Source organism: Nuphar pumila, chromosome 1 (genome assembly GCF_984573655.1).
Source record: "Nuphar pumila chromosome 1, dmNupPumi1.hap1.1, whole genome shotgun sequence".
NCBI lineage: Eukaryota > Viridiplantae > Streptophyta > Magnoliopsida > Nymphaeales > Nymphaeaceae > Nuphar > Nuphar pumila.
The window spans coordinates 42,473,317-42,492,231 of NC_143249.1; the positions used below are offsets into that span (position 1 = coordinate 42,473,317).

Genomic DNA, 18,915 nt, shown 5'->3' on the forward strand with positions numbered 1-18,915 from the left:
AAAAAACAGTAAGGACGACAAAAGAACCCCTGCTATATTTAGCGGAGTGATATATTTCGGACCACTGAGCGGGCTTTAGATCGAACTCTGGCACAATGTCTGATAATAATCGAGTATCAATATGCTTCTACCTTTGTGAGAACTGCTTGACGCATCACTTTGACTAGTAATAGATAGAGAAGAATGGTCCAAGTAACTTGAATCACTTGCCATGTGCATAAGTGTATCGAGGGGGCGACTCTCGACGGTCGAAGTAATCCCACATGATTTCTTCTTCATGGAGGTTCTCGATCATAAATTGGTACCGAGGAGTGGATAGTGGCTTTTTGCCGTTATATTTGAAAGAACTTGCTCGAGTTGGTACATGTCAGAAGAACCAAGACTGCAATGCGTAGATGCACCTTTCTACTAAGATCAAATCTTTGAGCGTGCAGCGGGTCAATCCACGGTACAAGAAGTCAAGTGCAGCCATGGCGATCGAGAGACGGTTGGTCTGCCGACTTCCCCATCTTTACAAGGGTTGAACTATTCTGATGTCGACGTAGTTCTGTTTATCCTCGAAGAAGGCTAGTCTTACTGTGCACAAGACCATTGCATGTTGAATCCTCTCTCGCGCTGCTCGGGATAAGGAATTGACTTTTTCAAATGCCCTATACTGCTGGTATAGCTCAAACAAGTCGACATACTGATTCTCGTATGCTTCTATCAACGGCTAGGATTTGCATCTTGTTGTCCAAGCTAAAGCGTCTCAGGGATCGAGTCCCTTGACGTTGATCAGAAACTGCTACTCTAATGGATCCTCCGGCTGACCAGCTGGCTCAGGTAGACCCATAATCTCTGAAAAATTATCCAACAGTAGAGTCATCTCTCCCCACGGGAACCAGAAGGTGCAGGTGTGCGGATTTCACCGCTCTGCCAGTGCTTGAATTAAATTGCCATTGACGATCTGCTTGCCAATTGTCGCTGTCAGCTTTAATCCGCAGTCTCTCAGATAGTCCAGGAATATACGAGAGAAGTTTTTAAGCCAGGACTAATACCACCGAAGAAGGAAAGGTTTGGTGTTCAGAGTCTGATGTTCAGGGAGACCTTGTTGCACCTCATAAGAGATAGGACCCTCAGAAAAGACGGAATCAAGGTGACTGGATGCTATCAGGACGGACTAAAAAATAAAAAAGAAATCAGGGCAAAACTACACACGATTGTTTGGAAAAATTGTAGGTAGAATCAAAACAGGGTTGGAAATTCGAGATCCAAAGGAAAAGAAGGAAAAAAAATTGCCCAAAGTTTTTGAAGGAAAATAGAGGATTTTTTGAAATATTGTTCAGGGTTTTATAAAATTCTTTGAAAAATATAAGAAAAATAAAAGAAAAATATAAGAAGATAGCTAAGATGCATTCACATCACATCCTGCACAAATAAGTATGCGCATACAGCATTCCCTAAAAGGGTGACTCTATATGCACCAGTTTTGAAATAGCTATAGGAAACTAATCCTAACTCTAAGGCTCAGATCATCTATGTTCAATCATGCTATGCCGATATACTAGAGTCGAGGCTTGATATACGTGGCATAAAAACAATTTCTCCGGTTCTAGGGTCATGTTTTCCAACATCTTTGAGTGTCTGCCGATATACTTTGGACTATGGCCCTCGGTACGTGGCAGGGGGTTCGACCCAAATAGGTGGCCCTGTTGTGAGGCTTTGTCCCGAACTATGGTTTTGGAAGAAAGCCCAGCAACGTGGTGGCCAGGTAAAAATATGTGGGGTTGTTTTTTGAAAAATGATCAACATGAAAGAAAAAAGAAGGCTCTAATGACCTAAAGAAGTAGAATTTTGAAATTTTTTAAGAAGCAAACAATGTTTTCAATCATATCCTAGATTAAGGAGGATTGTATGAGACCTAATGGTTGATCTTTTTGCAATGATATTTTTAAAAGATATTTTTCAATAAAAAGTTTGGAAAATTGTCAACCAAAGATATAAAAACTGACTTTTCACAAATATGGCGAGTACGGGTTGAATCCTCATGGAACGGGGAAATATTCAAATTAAATCTAAAAATTTTAATTTATTAATATCATCAATGTTTACAGCTAAGTCAAATACTACAACTATGATTAAGTTACAAATTACAAATAAAAAAATTAACTCCTAAGCAGGTTGCTAAAATCTTCTCCAGATCGCTAGGGGCATTTTCATCTTTTCGCCAAGTATACTTTCCCGCGCTTGACGTGATTAACCTGGAACCTGTAGGAGACATATCAACCTAAAACAACAGAAAATAAAAGTCAGTAACAATTCTGGCAATTAATTCTAAATTACAACTAAAACTAATTCTAAAATTGCCATTAAGCTAAAAATAAAATAAAAAAGAAATATCTAATTAAACTAACTAATTAATTTAATTCTAACTAAGCTAACTACTGTAAACACACTATCTAATATGCAGAAAAACAAGAAAACTATGGAAAACTAACTAATTAACAAAATGATTGTTTTGCCCTCAATGTAGTTCATAAACCAATTCCTAACAGGTTTTCGAAAACAGAGAGTTTGAAAACTCAAACAAAGTCCGAATTAGATTATTTTTACTTTTTTCTCTTTCTGACACGTGCAAAAATCAGACAGATTTTACGGATCTCAAAAATTCATCAGGGAGCTCCGAATATAAGCGTTTCAAGTTCAGAAAAATTCTGAAAACAGGCCTGTCCTGAAATTGGAATTTCTAAAAATCTGGTTTTTGCAAAACGCTTAAAAATCAAACCAATTCAACTCCAATTGAGCTGATTTTGGGTCTCTTGACAGTTAACACACCAATGAAGAGAATAGAATAATTTTTTTAGAAAAACTCAGAAAAAATGTACATAAAATAACAAGTGCAACATGCGACAACATCCAGTTTTGAAATTCAGTGCACTATTCACCTTCCATAATTCAATTCATACACTTTTAAAGTAAAACACATGCATTAACAGACATTATTAGTCCTAAAGCTAACTAACTAACAGTAAATAAAATTAATTATGCTAAGAAAATGAAATCTAACATAACTACATATGTTAATTGAAAGAACTAACAAGTCAAAGCAACAAATAGCTAACACCCTAAACGAACTACAATGGTAACTTAATTCTAAGAACCTAACTTACAATACAATACTAACCTAACTGGAATTATAAAACTAATTGGACTTAAGACTAAAAGTTAATGTAAAACTAAGTAAGGTTAAGTTAGTTAATTAGGGTACAAGGGGACTGGTATTGGATTTGGCTCAAGGTTGGGTATCCACGCCCCCTAGTGGACCCTACTAGATAATTACTCTTGATAGAATAAGAAGTTAATTTAAGCTAATAATTAAGAAAGCAATTAAAACTTACAAAAATAAATTAAATTGCCTAACTTGACACCTACACTATTTTGGATAAGACCTAATAACTAAACCTAATTACTAAAAGGTTATGTAATGAAAATTTGGAAACTATACTAAGTAATTCAAAAAAAGCATCTAGCCTACGAATAAAACTTGGAAACTAAATCAACAACAAAAATTTTCTTTTGAAAAACTTCTCGTATCAAAACTTCTCATAGGCAAATCTTTCTTTACTTATGAGATTTTTTCTCGCTTTCAAAAGTGCCCTATCTCATTTTTTTGTCACTTTTTTTACTCTATTTTCTCATGCTACAAAAAAAAAAGTTTTCATTTGAAAAAGTTATCATATCAAAACTTTTCATAAGCAGGATTGTCTTTTTCTATGAGATTTTTTCTTGCTTCCAAACGTGACCTTGACGTTCATGAGATAGATTTTGCAAAAGGAACCCCCAAACCCATTACTAAACTCGACCCAGGTCCAGTGGCATACCCGACCCAAAACCGGAAAGCAGAATTTGTGGGCTACTGGGCTCGACTCCACTCTTTCTCAAAATGGACCCCGATCCGACCCGGTCTACGTTCTAGCCGCGCTCATGTAACAGACATTTCTGGTTTTTTCCCTCTCGAATCCATTTCTCCGGCTCGTCGTCTTTGAATCAAAAGCCTTAGAAAACAATTCCCTGCTAATCTAGGGCTTATCGTTCCCTTGAATTCTAGGAGCCGCACCTATCTCAGAACCGCGATAATCGCTTCATCGACGGCCAGGAACCCTGGAAAATGATCCCCGTTTCATCCAAATCTAGGGTTTCAGGGTTTGGGGTACTCTTCGGGCTCATCCTTCTCCTCCTCGTTTAGCAAAGCCCCTGGTCCCTTCAGACTGAGCAATTTCGTTGCCGCGTCGAACCCTCAGACCGAGGCCGACATTGAGAAGGAATGGCGGATCGAGAGAATTCAGAACAAGCTCAAGCGGAAGGATTCGGTCTCCGAGAGGAGCCAGCGTCAACGTCCTTCGGGGTCTGGGGCTTTGGAGGATCGGAGTTTTGAGGGGTCAAGGAGGCAGAAGCAGAGGAGTCGGTCGAGGAGTTATTCTTCGGGGGAAGATAACAGCCGTGGGAGGTCTGATCATCGGCGTCGTTCGGATTTTAGGGCTTCGGAAGATCGGAGGAGGGAAGAGGACCGGAGTTCCGAGGGATCAAGGAGGAGGAGGAGGAGGAGGAGAAAAAGAAGTCGGTCGAGGAGTTACTCGCCCGAGGAAGAGAGTGGCCGCTAGCGGTCGGATTATCACCGGAGAGATGGTCGAACTTCAGATTTTTATCACAGGACTGTCGATGATTCTGTCTCTAGGGAAGGGCCGCGGAAAATCCGGAGTTCTTCTCCCAGGGCAAAGAAGAAGCCAGAAAGTAGAAGAGTCAATGGGAAGAGCGATATTGATTATTCACGATTGGTCGATGGCTATGATTAGATGGTAAGCAACTTATGCGAAAAATGGGATGGTTTGATGTCATTTTCTTTTTTCTTTTTTGGGAAAATCTGACGTACTAACTCAACATCAAGTGTTCATTGAGACATTTCAACGAATAGTTGGTGTGCAAATCTGTCAAATGCTGTAGAAAAACAATATGAACACAATTTTTAATCTTTATACCAAACAATCTGGGCGTTCTTTAATTTTCACAAATAGAAATAGGAGATTAACCTAACCGGCGGTCTCTAATCTTCAATCTCTCTGGTCACTATAGACGTGCAGGCCAGCGTCTTTCCTCAGTCAAACCGTGGAAATGAAACCTCTCTTTTGTTGTTGCTGGCTCTTTATCGCTTGAAACGGACACCATTTTCTCTTTGTTACACTGTGCTAACCAGAAATGAGTCCCTACCGATGGTAACTATCCTCTGTGGGATGCCCTGAGATGCTGCAGGTGGTATCACACTGGATGACCTGCAACACCCAATACACATCACTGGCTCTGCCAACCCATGTTTAAGTTTTTCTTTTTGTCTGAGTGTCTTATTTTTTATTTTATTTTTTATTTTTTATTTTTATTTTTTGTGGGGCTGCTGCTGGTTGTGTGCACAATTCTCCGGATGGCTTGAGATGCCTAGCATGGTGCCTATACCTTGGCCCCACCCTGCAAGGCTGCCACCCTCCACTACACTAGTTACCTCCTGCGGAAACCAAACTGATCAAGGCCCTTCCACTTCCTCTTTTACACTTATTAAGTCTTGGGAATCCGGCATGATCCCAAGGCAGTCAGCAAATTCATCTGGTGGCCATCATCTTGTGCCATAGTTTGTTGGAAATCGGCATCTTTTTGAAACAATTGTAACTTCCTGCAATTATGCTCTAGTGGTTCTATTCCTCTGTATGTACTGATGAATAGTTGTAGTTTTGGAGAATTATGGATAAGCTGTTGTGGCTTCTTGTATTTATAATACAACTGTTTTGAGTTTGCGAATTACCATCAAACATTCAGAATTTTCTGAAACTGCAGAACAACATTCAAAACCTTTCTGAAATTGCATGCAATCTTTTTGAACTTTGTAGCATTATAGAAAACTATCAGAATTTTATGAGAATTATAGAAAAAGTATCAAAATTGAATAGCACTTCTATAGATTGGAGCTTATTGGGTGCACAAATATGATTTCTTCTATTTCTTGAAATTACTAAAATATCTTATCTAGTTTGTGAAATGAAATGGGGATCTTCGAAACACGAGCTTTGATTAACAAGAGCAAGTGTCAAGAATGACACTAAAGCATAACCCTTAAAAAGGGTATAACTGGAAACAAAATAAAAATAAAAATGTATTCTTTATTGATATGAAAAACCAATTGCTTAAGAAGCATTGGAGTGAAATACAAGAGGGGCTGCACCCCTTTATATACACAGCTGAAAGAGGACTCAATAGAGTTGTTGGGCACAGTCCAACAGCTCTATTTAGAGCTGTTGGAATGTGTCAGTCCAACAGCTCTATTAAGAGCTGTTGGACTGTGTCAGTCCAACAGCTCTATTGCTAGTCAAGTCTGGACAGGACTTGACTAGCAACAGTCATTCTAGTTCAAACTGAACTAGATGACATAAAGACAAAAAATAAAAATAAAGGAAAAAAAATACAGAAAAGAAAGAAATTAAAAATGTATTTATATATATATATAATAATATAATATTATTATATATACATATATGTACAGTTTTACATTTTAACACTCCCCCTCAAACTTACGGTACAATGAGCGAAAGTTTGTCTAAGAGAAAGTGAAATCGGGGAGCAGCGAGAGGCTTTGTAAAGAGGTCTGCTAACTGATATTCTGAAGTGACATATGGCAGATCAATTATCCCGTGTAGATATTCCTCTCTGACGTAGTGACAATCCATTTCGATGTGTTTGGTGCGTTCGTGGAATGTTCTGTTACTGGCAATGTAGATCACACTTTTGTTGTCACAACACATTTGTGAAGCCTTTGTTGCTTCAACTCCCATGTCAGCAAGCAGTCGTCGGAGCCAAACTACTTCCATGGTCGTGGTTGCCATGACTCTGTATTCAGCTTCGGTGGATGAGAGAGATACCTTCTGCTGCTTTTTACACCTCCACGAGATTAATGATTCCCCTAAAAAGACACAAAAGCCAGTGGTTGAGTGTCTGTTATTGGGATCACCTCCCCAATCAGCATCAGTATATGCAATTAAATCAAGAGAAGAGGAGGAAGATAAGAAAAGTCCTCGTGAAAGAGAGGACTTGATGTATCTGATAATACGCATGACTGCTCCCATATGAACAGAAGTAGGAGCATGTTGAAATTGACTTGCTGTATGAACAGCATGTGCTATATCTGGTCTGGTAATGGATAGATAGGAAAGTGCCCCGACAAGCTGTCTGTAAGGAGTAGGGTCTGCAAGAAGTTCTCCATCATCAATCTTCATTTTAACATTAACAACTTCTGGAGTGTCAACTTTCTTATCATCAGTAATACCAGACCTGAAAACAATATCAAAAGCAAATTTAGTCTGAGATAATAAATATCCTCTAGGAGAATAAGCAACTTCAATGCCTAAAAAATATCTCAACAAGCCCAAATCAGTCATTTCAAAATGAGATTTAAGAAGTGTTTTGATTGTTTCAACTCCCTGTTTATCGCTTCCGGTGATGATCATATCATCCACATAGAGAAGAAGCACAATGATCCCTGCATCAGAATTCTTAATAAACAAAGCAGTGTCAGTTAAACAGGATTGAAAACCAATATCAATCATAACACGACTAAACCTATCATACCAAGCTTTTGGTGCTTGTTTAAGTCCATAAAGAGCTTTTTCTAAGCGAAGGACTTTACCCTTAGGAATACTTAGACCAGGAGGGGGTTCCATATATACTTCTTCAACTAGCTTTCCATTTAAAAAAGCATTTTTGACATCCATTTGAAAAATAGACCATTTTTTGATAGAAGCTAAGGCAATTAAGGTTCGGACAGTAGTCATACGAGCCACCAGAGCAAAGGTTTCTTCATAATCAATCCCATATTCTTGGGCATAACCTTTGGCTACTAAACGGGCTTTATATCTTTCAAGAGTACCATCACTCTTGGTTTTAATTTTATAAACCCATCAACATCCTATAGTTTTCTTCCCTGGAGGAAGATCTTGAATATTCCATGTAGAAGCCTTTTCAAGTGCATCTAATTCAACTTTCATGGCTTCTATCCATTTGATATCATTTTTTGCTTGAAAATATGTGGATGGTTCTTCATATGAGTGAATTAATGCAATAACTGCCCTATATGTGGGTGAGAAAGACTCGTATGATACAAACTTTTCTGGAGGCCTCGAGATCCGGGATGATTGTCTAGTTGGAATGTTAGAATATTTCTCAAGTGCACATGGAGTATTAGACTCTTGTCGCCTGGAATATTGAATACTAGTATCTCTATGAACTTCTTCATTTTCAACATTAAGATCAATAATTCTTGGATCATCATCAAAGTTACAATCAAGGTCATATTCATCAGATGTTGATGTTAGATCTAGCAAAAAGGAGTACTCAGTGACGTCTTTTAATTTTCTAAAATCAAAGAAGCTCTCCTTTTCAAGAAAGGAAACATTTCTAGACACATATAGTTTATTATTTTTGAAGTCAAAACATCTATAACCTTTCTGGTTTTCAGCATATCCTAAAAAGGCACAGGGAATCGCACGAGGGGAAAGTTTATCATTTTTGTCAGTAAATATGAAACATTTGCACCCAAATATTCTTAATCTAGAGTAGTCTGGAGAAATGTTCATAAGTTTTTCAATGGGAGTGATATTTTGTAACGAAGAAGATGGCATCCTATTAATGAGATAGGTGGCAGTTAAGGCAGCTTCTGCCCAAAAGTCTTTAGGGACTTGATTTGCTATTAATAAAGTTCTAGTGGTTTCTATAATATGACGATGTTTTCGTTCTGCCAGTCCATTTTGTTGAGGTGTATAAGGACAAGATCTTTGATGTGTGATGCCATGCAATTTAAGATAATTTTGAAAATCTGTGGATAAAAACTCTCCCCCTGAATCTGTGCGAAAAATAGTAATATCATTTTGAAATTTGTTTTTAACCATATTATGAAAAGTTTGAAAGTATGAAAATACTTCAGACTTATGTTTGAGAAAGTACATCCACGTATGTCGGGAGAAATCATCGACAAAAATAACATAGTAAACAAATCCTCCTTTAGAAATTACTGGTGCAGGACCCCAAACATCCGAGTGTATTAATTCAAGTGGTCTTGAAGAGAAAAAGGTTCTGTTCTGAAATGGTAATCTTTTCATTTTGCCGAGAATACAATCTTTACAATCAAATGATTCAGAGTTACAAAATTTCCCTAGATTTGGAAAATGTTGGATTTTGGCTATATGTGGGTGACCAAGTCTCTTATGCCACAGTTCCAACTCTATTTTTTGAATATTATAACAAAAAGCTTTCTTCGGCATTTCCAAAAAATCCATGTAATAGAGTCCTCCTTCTCTATGGCCTTCCCCAATCAGCTTGCCTGACTGGCGATCCTGTACCCAACAACCATGAGAAGAAAAAGAAATATTACACCCATAATCAGAAATTTGAGATACAGATAAAAGATTTAAATTTAATTTGGGAACATGTCTAATTTCTGGAATAAAAATTTTTTTTGTTTTATAAATTTTTTCAAAATCTCCTATTCCTTCTATTTCAAGAGAAGTCCCATCAGCAGTAAAGACCTTTGACACACTTGTTTTATTTTTAACACATTTGGATAGACTTTGATTATTTGGGGTCATATGAAAAGATGCACCAGAGTCAAGAAGCCAAGAAATTTTACCTAAATCAGAAAAAGATGAGGCTGCTGCGCCGGTTGAAGCTTCAGATGAGGAAGAGACACCTTTGATGAGAGGCTGAAGGATCTCCATTAGTTGGGCCAGGGAAACTGGTGCATCCTGATCTTTAGGCTCCGATCCAGCAATTGCAACTCTTTTTTCTCTCAGCTCCTTAAGTTTGGGACATTGTGGCCTGTAGTGTCCCGGTTCATGACAGTGATGACAAATAACTTTCTTCTTATCATAGTCACCATTTTGTTGGTTAAAGTGAGGAGGCCTATATGATCGAACATGATTCCCTGGTCTAGACACGGCTAAAACGGAATCATCTTCAATTTTTAAAGAACCTTTCCGGAGACGATTTTCTTCCATTGTTAACTCTTCAATAGTTTCAACAATAGAAGAAATTTTTCCCCGGTGAAGTAGGGCCGATTTAGTGGTTTCAAATTCCGGCCTTAATCCAGTGATAAACTGGTAAAAATGTTCAACATCGAGTTGTTTCTGACGAAGCTCGATGTCTTCGGCACAATGCCACTTTGGTTCTAAAAGAGAAAGTTCTTCCCAAAGTTCGGACAACCCATTGTAATATTCACGAATAGTTTTGTCTCCTTGTGTCATCATTCGAACTTTTTCTTGGAGGTTGCACACGTGTGCAATATCTTTAAGGGAATACATATTCTTAAGGTATTCCCATGCCTTATCGGCATGATCAAATTTGGCAAGACTTGAGCATTTTTTAATGTCAACGCTATTGATAAGCCATGACATTATCTTCGCATGAGATATTCTCCATTCTTTCTATTTCTTCTCGTATGAGGCAATAGCCTTGATTTTCTCTTCTTTCGATAGAGGGACGTCTTTATCTCCCTCCTTTTTAGTAAGAGATAGCTTAGGTTCTGAATCGGAACCATCCACAATCCCCCATAAGCCTTTTCCCCATATATGGTGCTTCATGATTGAAGCCCATGTTACATAGTTCGTATCGCTTAGTTTCATAGGCATGATGGTGACTTTATCATTGTCATCCATCGATTACAAGGAGAGAAAGAATAGGGATAGAAGAGAAACAAGAAGGGAAATGAGAAAGAAAGAAAAAAAAAACAATACAACAAGATGTGAAATCTTCTCCAATGAAGTGATAAAACACTTCTCTTCAAGTGGCGAACACTTTTGCAAACGGGCACGGAAACCGAGGCAGCTTTTCCTCAAGATTTAGTACTTCCGCGGCTCTGATACCATGAAATGAAATGGGGATCTTCGAAACACGAGCTTTGATTAACAAGAGCAAGTGTCAAGAATGACACTAAAGCATAACCCTTAAAAAGGGTATAACTGGAAACAAAATAAAAATAAAAATGTATTCTTTATTGATATGAAAAACCAATTGCTTAAGAAGCATTGGAGTGAAATACAAGAGGGGCTGCACCCCTTTATATACACAGCTGAAAGAGGACTCAATAGAGCTGTTGGGCACAGTCCAACAGCTCTATTTAGAGCTGTTGGAATGTGTCAGTCCAACAGCTCTATTAAGAGCTGTTGGACTGTGTCAGTCCAACAGCTCTATTGCTAGTCAAGTCTGGACAGGACTTGACTAGCAACAGTCATTCTAGTTCAAACTGAACTAGATGACATAAAGACAAAAAATAAAAATAAAGGAAAAAAAATACAGAAAAGAAAGAAATTAAAAATGTATTTATATATATATATATATAATAATATAATATTATTATATATACATATATGTACAGTTTTACATTTTAACAGTTTGTGGTTGTATCTACTGAATTGGCAAAAACAATGAAATTGGATGGAACAAATTTTGACATGTGGAGGCAAAAGATAGGATATAACCTTATGGATGAGAAAATATCCTACATTTTAGAAACAGATCCTCCAGTAATAAATGACTAGTCATCAGAAAAAGATCAAATGGAAATGTAGGTTAATTAAAAACGGCTTCATTTCTGGTTTGACAGATGCAGAAATTACACATGTGAACCATGCCTTTACGGCATAGAAAACTTTTTGCAAAAGGCCAAAGAGCAAGTGGATTACTCAGTGTTGTGTAGTCAAACGTGTTACTCAAAGGAATCTAAAGGCTATCTTTTCTGTCACAAGGATAAAGGTGTAATAGAGGGCATGGAAACAAAATCTTTAAAGATGAGGCCAGCCAATGGTAAATAAAATAAAAGATCTTGAGAATATAATTGATGGGGCCATCTGTGATTTATTAGGCATTTAAAGTATCTGCCATTATTGTACTTACCAGTTCATGCAGTTTAGTCACTATAAATGGTTTTAGGGTTGATTTTCATCTATATCCATCCATGATGAAGTGGACATGGAAACACCAAAATCAACCTGTATCTGTAATGAGGTTAGTAATAGTAGCATATAGGTCGGATACACCTAGATCTATCAACCTACATAAAGAAGTTACAAGGGCAAAATGAGTTCCCATGTTACATAATTTTGTGTTTGATTAAATTCATCATACTCAAACCAACTGTGTTTATCATTGATTTTTGTAAAATTCATATATAGCATATTGATATGGTTCAGATGTGAGTTACCAGTTGAGGAAGCGGGAGCAGGAAGCGATACGAGAAGCGGGAAGCGAGGCACTTTCAAAAATTTAGGAAGCGGGGAAGCGTGGGACCACTTAGAAGAAAATTCTGAACCGTCTCGGAAGCGACCTAGGAAGCGAGGGGGAAGCGAAAAAATGAAAAAAATGGGGAAGCAAGGGGGAAGTGTGTTTCCCATAAAAGGGAAATGTGCTTCCCATAAAAGGGAAGCGCGCCCCTTTCCAAAAAAGGGGGACGCTTCCCCTCACGCTTCGGATGCGCGACGTTTCGCGCTTCAGGGAAGCGCGCTTCCCCTTTTACCTAGGCGCTTCCGGTAACTCTGGTTCAGATCTATGTCACACGGACTCGGCTCCAAGGTCGACGCACCCGCATCGACACACACCGACATGGGTGCGGCTCGGACTCGGTCAACCCGACCCTGGGTGCGGTCAACGCACCCAGGGTCATTTTGGTCTATTTTTGGATTTTTTTTAAATTCTGGGCTACAAAATTTAAAAAAAAATCCCTGAATCAGGCTTCACAACTCATCACCTGTCCCCTAATGGGCACAACTTTGACCGAGTCATATATATATATATATATATATATATATATATATATATATATATATATATATATATATATATATATATATATATATAGCCGAGTCCCCGTGTCCAAAAATTTTTAAATTGCGCTGCACCCGTGTCGCACCCACAACCAATGTGACATAGGTTCAGATCCATGTTGGGTGTAAGTCTGGGTTGGATATAGCTGGCATGTGTATGTTCCATAGCCATAGGGATGACAATGGACCGGGGCGGGGGCAGTGGACAAGGTCTTCATCCCCGCCCCATCTCAAAATTCTGCCATCCATCCCCTCCTCCATCCCCGCACGTGTTTTGATTTTAACCTCCATCCCCGCCTCCATCCCCATTTCATGTCCTCTATCCCCGGTCCAAATGGGGCAAGGCGGGGCGGGGCCCCGTTTCCCCTCGGTTCACTGCCATCCCTAAAGAAGGGGAGAAAGGTTTACTAACGGGGATCGGATACGAGGCAGGGTGGGGCGGGGGAAAGTGTAAGTCCATCCCTGCCTCCATCCCCGCACGGGTTTTGATTTTTACCTCCATCTCTGTTTCATGTCCTCCATCCCGGGTCCAAATGGGGCGAGGCGGGGCCCCGTTTCCCCAGGGTCCACTGCCATCCCTACATAGCGGTATCATTTTTGTTGGATGCTGCATTATACTCATATAACCTCCTTTTGTGCAGGTATTATGGGGTTTGTATAGTTAAAACCTATGTCACATGGACTCGGCTAGGGAGGCGCCGCACCCGAGTCGACACGCCCCGACACGGGTGCGACTTCGGACACGGCCCAGACTCGGTCAACGCCGAGTCGGACTTGGTCAACGAGTCGAGACCGAGTTCGTCCTTGTTTTGGACTCGGTCAATGTTGACTGAGTCCAAAAATATCCATTTTTAGGGAAAAAACAAAAAAATGATCTTTTTATATATTTTTAAAAAAATATATATATAGCATGAGTCTCAAACATAAGCCCCAGGAAAAAAAAATTCAGCCTACGGCCTCCCTGGACCCCCGCCCGCTGACCGCATAGCGGGACCCATGCCGGGGGGAGCCCCCGGACCCTCCTTTCTGCAAGGGCAAAAGTACAATTTGTAAAGTTTGTAAAAACATTCATGCTGGTGCCAAACTTTAGAGGACAATATCCACATATATGCACACACTGGATATATATATATATATATATATATATATATATATATATATATATATATATATATAGCCGAGACCCCGTGTCCAAAATTTTTAAAATTGCACCGCACCCGTGTCGCACCCGCATCCGCACCCGCACCCATGTGACATAGTTTAAAACATGTTTATCTAGTATTCCTTTGCTGTTTTTGGGCACATCAAGCACCCATGGCCGGGACACTAATGTTTTCTATGCACTTTTGAGGTTGTTCATAATGTTGAAATGCTTTCCCTTTAGGAGGCCCTTGAGATGTTTGCCAGATAATGTCTGCTTCATTAATTTTCTTTTCCAAAACCCGAGCGTTTATGGTATGAGTTTTGATAACCTGCTAGCTTGAAATGCTGGTTTAGTTGTACCTGGAGTTACGTATGAAAACTTGCTTAAATATCAGATGGTGCAGAACATAATCACTTCATTTTCTTTTTGGGGAGAAGGCGGGGTGGGTGGGTGGTGTTCCCAAATTTGAGTGCACTGCACCTATCTGTTGAGTGGAGAAGGGAGAGCGCAATGCATGATTCACATTGATACTCACCTCTTGGTACACAGTGTGGTGAATGCAATTCAGCACCTTGTGCTGAATTGCTTTAGGGTGCAATCATGGGGGACTTTGATATGTCGCACAGATTGGAAGGTGGTTGGTTTGATGTAGTGTGCTTTTGGTTTGTCAGGACAGACCTGTGGATTAGGTTGTGTTCTTGTCCCATGGACTTCTTGAGGTGGTGTACTAGTTTATTATTGTACTTATTATTAGCTTATTCTATTGTATCTGTTTGGACCTAATATTGTTAAACAGCTCTGATGAGCGTTCTTTGCAATTTCCTGCTAAGGTATCCTTTGTTTCCTACTATCTGTACTGTATTCTACTTGTTTGTCTCATTCCTTATCAGTCCTCAATTCAATGTCTTCATCTGTCTTGATCATTCTTATCAGACACCTGCGGAAAGAGTAAAAGCAAAGATAAGGCTTCAACTTTCACAGACTGGTACCACATTTATTTCGTTCTGCAGGCTGTTATGTGCATTGGATTAATATGTATCATGTATGGTGTGAATAATATGGCATTGCTTCACAGTGTCAAAAGATTCTGCAAAGGGTATGAGCAAGGAGTGGGAGCGCTTTGATTTCAACAAGGATGCGCCACTTGATGATGAAGATTTGGAAGATCTGTCTGTCTTTGTGATCTTGACTACATCTAGTGATCGCTATTCTAGGCACTTGTATGGACAAAAGAGTGATTCAAACTCTTAATTGAAGTTGGAAATCTTGCGTCATCAATCTGAGTTCCTGTTTGGCTTTAGTAAATCCACCGCATGCTTGACCTGTGCAAGTTGCAGCGAGGCTCTTAGCTTGTGTCAGTTACCTTGAGTCTCCCTGTGCTCCTGGTATGCTGTGGCTTTTGATTGGCTGTCTTATAAGCCATGCCTACTGCTTAGTGGTTGCACTAGTATGGCTAGCTGGGATATGGTCAAGAGCCCAGTATGTAATAAGTTGTTTACCTGTTTTTGTTTGCTGATTGTTCATGAACTTGTTGCTATTAGCCTTTGTCTGAAATTGAAAAATGTTTTCACCTTTTTATTGTAAATTAAAAAAAATGTTCATTTTCTTTGCACTCCACTATGTTGAGGATTACTAGTTCGGCTGTTTGTTTTCTGCTATAGAAATCTACTCTGCTATGATATAAAAATATCTCTTGTTTTGCTGAACTGATGATTAAATTACTATTTTTTAAAGCTTCTGCTGAAGAAGATGATTCAGGACTGCTGAAAGATGAACGGAATTTTAGATTTTCTGCTGTGGTCTCTCTCTCTCTCTCTCTCTCTCATCCTTGGTTGATTGATTCCAAAGGCAAATCGAGAGGTTGAAGTCAGCACTGCGCATGACCAAGCCATTTTTGAGGTGCCAACGGCTGTGCCCAACCTCACAGAGGTAACTCAGAGGCAACAACAGCAGTATTCCTGAAGAGGATGAGGACGCCGCTCTCTAACAACCCTTCCAGTGTTATGAGCGAAAAGGTAAATTGTTCAATTTCCTGGTTGCGTATGTTTCATGCTTAGTTGAAATTCACTTGGTAAAACTGCACTGGTCACAGGTGCTTGCTATGCAACAAGGTTCATACTGCACTGGTCATAGGTGCTTGCTATGCAACAAGGTTCATGGCGTGATCGAGCCCGGGAGCTCCAAAATGGATGAACATTCAATGACATGCAGTGTATGACACACTCAGGTGTGTGAGATGCTGCCATGCGTAGGCCAGGGGTTGACGTGGGGGGCTTGGCCCTGAGCTTTGTGGGACTTGGCTTTGTGTCTGCCTGATCGCATTGTAGCCTGAGCTTAGTCCAGTAGCTTTGTTTATATCAGAAAAGGGAAGCTCATCGTGTATTGTTGGAAGGGAGATGTTTTATGAGTGAGATTTCAGCCCAAAGTCATAAACCGGGTGTCGACATATCAATGGGGCAAGCTGGCCGTTGTAGCCTGTACGGGCGGACATTATGTTGAACTGGGCAAGTGGGCTAAAGGGCCCCTCCTGGGTTTGGATCTTGGTCCTCTGAGCTTGATCGGATGAGTGCTTAGGCCTGTCCCTGACGCTGAGCTGGGGGTTTGAGAGCCTAAGTCATGGGTGCAAGTCTGGTATTGGATTCTTGCTAACCTAAGTCCACAGGTATTTACACTAATTATGTGTACTAAGCTCAAAGGTTCAAAAGTTCAAGTGCTGGTGCATGACTCTTAACCAAATGTTCATATCTGTACGTACGTTTTTAGATATAAATTGTTCATATATTTCATATGGCGTTTTTGATCTCTCTCTCTCTCTCTCTCTCGTGAGCAATTTGTTTTTTTTTTTCCCATATAAACGGGCTGACTTGGGTGTAACAGAAACAGTTATTTAGATGGTGCTCTCATCGGGGTTTTCAAAAGCCCAATAAAGCCTGGGTTTTGGATTTTGATCCAGATTGTTCCTTGGTGAATGTTGCCCAAGCCATGCAAGAGGCCTCACAACTTTGTGGATCCACTGGGCGGTTTGCATTATCTCACCAGCATTCTACAAGACACTCAGCTGCCTGTCATGGTGAACACCATCTACCTCCTCGTTGGATGATGCTGAGGCGCATGCTTGATGTCGTTGCACAATTACTGGACATGATCTTTTCGGTTGGTGCCTCAGTATAGACTGAAGAAGGTTTGAGTGGAACCTGATGAACATATGGTGGCAGGACACACATATATAAGGAAACTAGAATATGTAACAAGAACCGTTTGATCTTCAGATCGTGTAATCTTGGTTTCCCTTCCCTTCCCTTCTCTCCCCTTCCATCACCTACCTTCTTTCTTTCCCCTTTCCACCTCGAGGACCCCCCCCCCCCCCCCCCCCCCCCCCATCCTTGGTCCTTGGCCTCTACCACTGCCAGGCAGCCTCTCCACTGCCCCTTGATTCCTCTTGTTTCTGTGTTTCACCCAGCCCAGACAGCCTCCCCACTGCCCCTTGGCCCCTTCCAAAAATGTAGTTTTAAGTATTTTTCACTTCTAACTAGATGTGATTTATAAGTTTTGTTTAGTGGGAACTTGCTTTTGGATCAACGGAATATGACCTGTATACAGGTTGTTTCAGTGATCCAAAATCAATGGTTATTAAGGTACCAGTTTTTCCTGTCTCATAAAAACATGTTTTTAAGTTGAAAAAATGTGATCCAATTCAGAGTCAGATTCTCACTAAATCGAGCATGATAAACATTCAGATCTATCATAAAACATTTAAAACTTATGGGGCAGAACAGAGATATTGGGCCTAATATGTTCAGTTATATATATATATATATATATATATATATATATATATATATATATATATATATATATATATATATGTGTGTGTGTGTGTGTGTGTGTGTGTGTGTGGAGAAAAGTGGTGTGTAACTTTGTCTAGAACGGAGAATCAGGTTTATATGTTTTTCTGGTATGATATTTGTTTGTTTTTAAAGGAAAAATCAAGAGGAAGACAGCAAATGCCAAAGAGATAAGAGAGTGTAAAAATTAGAAAGTAGAAAGCAACCAAGGCAGCAATAGTTGGAAACCCAACGTAGTGGGCAACTCATACTGATGTTCAAGATTATCGAGTTGCCATGATGGCACGAATTATTCTAGAAGGCCAATGACTTTCAATAAGACAAGAAAACGTCAAGTTTGTTTGCATTGCAACTAAAAGAAAAGTTCTACCTGTTGCACCTGGGATTCCCACCTGGCCAATAGTCCATAATCCCAAACAAAATTCAGCCTCTACCAAAGCAATCATTCCAAATCAGAAATTTGACAAGGTTACCACTGAAAACGGGACCTCTGAATGTGATTCGGTTATTGCACCAGCCCTCACCATGGGAGAATTTCGTCCCCTCATGTTCTTTATCAAACATAAGCCTCTTTCCTCTCAGTTTTTACTTCTCTTGCAGCAATGTCAAGTAAGTCTCTCTCAAGTTGGTTCTTTTCTCTGAAAATGTTGGGTTATAGCTACAGGAGCTAATTGTTGGATCTTATTTCGGATCACGCAGAAAATACAGCAGTATTGAAATCACGATTGACAGTCGATCGAAACAAGAACATGGAGCAAGCATGACGGTTTCCGCATAAAACCAAAATCCAGACAACAACATATGCACAAACAGATGCACAAAACACAATAAAAACAAGAAAAGCATGTTAATATTGTGTAAAAGGCTAAGGCGTACTAAAGTACTCTTCTTAGAGAAGATTCGCCCCCACATACAATGCAAACAGGGTCCGACATCCTTCTCCCAGGATACAATAGCCTCGACGATCAGACCGGTGCACTCCGACGGATCGTCCTTCAAAGACAACCTCTACGAACCGATGTTGCAGATAACCTCTTCAGGA

The 18,915-nt window shown here is 39.7% G+C and overlaps 1 pseudogene across 1 annotated transcript; it reads left to right on the plus strand.

Annotated features, from left to right (window-relative positions):
* The first annotated feature begins 395 nt into the window (after window positions 1–395).
* LOC149848817 (uncharacterized) lies at window positions 396–15,417 on the plus strand (annotated as a pseudogene). Its single transcript, XR_016431780.1, has 5 exons — window positions 396–487; window positions 4,247–4,349; window positions 4,641–4,835; window positions 14,962–15,013; window positions 15,104–15,417. The product of XR_016431780.1 is annotated as an uncharacterized LOC149848817 (transcript).
* Window positions 15,418–18,915: the final 3,498 nt, after the last annotated feature.